This window comes from Galeopterus variegatus, unplaced genomic scaffold, assembly GCF_000696425.1.
Source record: "Galeopterus variegatus unplaced genomic scaffold, G_variegatus-3.0.2 Scaffold9664, whole genome shotgun sequence".
NCBI classification, from domain to species: domain Eukaryota; kingdom Metazoa; phylum Chordata; class Mammalia; order Dermoptera; family Cynocephalidae; genus Galeopterus; species Galeopterus variegatus.
Genome location: NW_007735775.1, coordinates 17,727 through 18,865, shown reverse-complemented (window position 1 = coordinate 18,865; position 1,139 = coordinate 17,727). Strand labels below are relative to the sequence as shown.

Sequence of the window (1,139 nt, the reverse complement as noted above, 5' to 3'; positions counted from 1 at the left end):
GGAAAGCCCGCGGAGCGAAAGCCCGAACGATCACTTCTGTCCGCCTCCCCAGCGCTCCCACCCCCGGGACAACCATTTTTCCTGTAGGCGGTCACAACCTTTTTCCTGCAAAAAATGGCAGGGAGATTGCTGGGCAGTCAGGTTATAACGGGCCAAAGTTAAGGCAAGCACCTCAGCCATCCCCGCCCTTCAGGGGCCGCGGGCAAGCCCAGCTTTACACTGACCTGCAGGGGTTCGAGGCAGATTATTCCTTTGCTCCAAATGGCACAGCGCCCTACTGAAAGACAAGTGAATGACAGACAGACGCACGGCCCCAGTATTCTGGCTTGGTAGAGGACCAGCACACAGGACACGAATCCTAGTACCTGCCCCTCTCGATTCAAGGCCCTGGATGCCCAAGTTCCCCGACTCCTCCTCCGCCCCGGTCTGGGGTCTACCCTGGAATCCAGCCCCCACGGGCCACCACTTTTGTTCTAGTAAGGGCCGGGAATAGTGCAAGGGTGTGGAGAAAGCAGTCCGCGTCCCCCTTCGGTCTCCACCCTCCGCTGCCCGCACCGCAGGGACCCCCAGGCAGCACCCATCCACACACAGACCTGCTGGGATCCAGACCGCCTCCTCCTCTCCCGGACACAGGCCCTCCCGCCCTCTGGGCAATAGGAACCGGGCAATCGGACCAAACGAAGACCAGGACTAGAAGGGCTTCTGCACACGTCGGCTCTCGCTCACGTGAGGGACACGTCACCCGTGAGATCAGGACCCCAGTTACCACTCCCACCAGCAGTGCTGCAGAGGCCGGCCTTCCCCCTTCCTTCCCTGCCACATCAGGTCCTGCCACTCATTTTCCTCTTCTCCAACCCCAGAGACCAGAAGTGCTTCTCCTTGTAGCTGGAATTTGCCTTTCTTTGGTTAACAGGGACGGACTGCATCTACTCTCATGTCCATTGGCCTTTTCTTGTTTTTCAAGGAATTTTTTTCTCTTCTCTACTCCCAGTCCAACTGCCTTTCCCTTCATCTCCCACGCCCCCCTCCCCCCGGTCCAACATTTTCCCTGCATCCTTATACCAAAGGATAGGCAGGATCTCAGAAAAGGAGATAGGTAGTGGGAGGGGCTTACTTTCTTAAACTTTTCTGTTCATTTT

The 1,139-nt window shown here is 57.2% G+C and overlaps 1 protein-coding gene across 1 annotated transcript in view; it reads right to left on the bottom strand.

Moving 5' to 3' along the window:
* Window positions 1-662, bottom strand: part of ARMCX1 (armadillo repeat containing, X-linked 1) — a 4,534-nt gene extending 3,872 nt beyond the window's left edge. The window contains 2 exon segments of the mRNA XM_008593798.1: window positions 225-277; window positions 594-662. The gene's annotated coding sequence lies outside the window, so the exon portion shown is untranslated.
* Window positions 663-1,139: the final 477 nt, after the last annotated feature.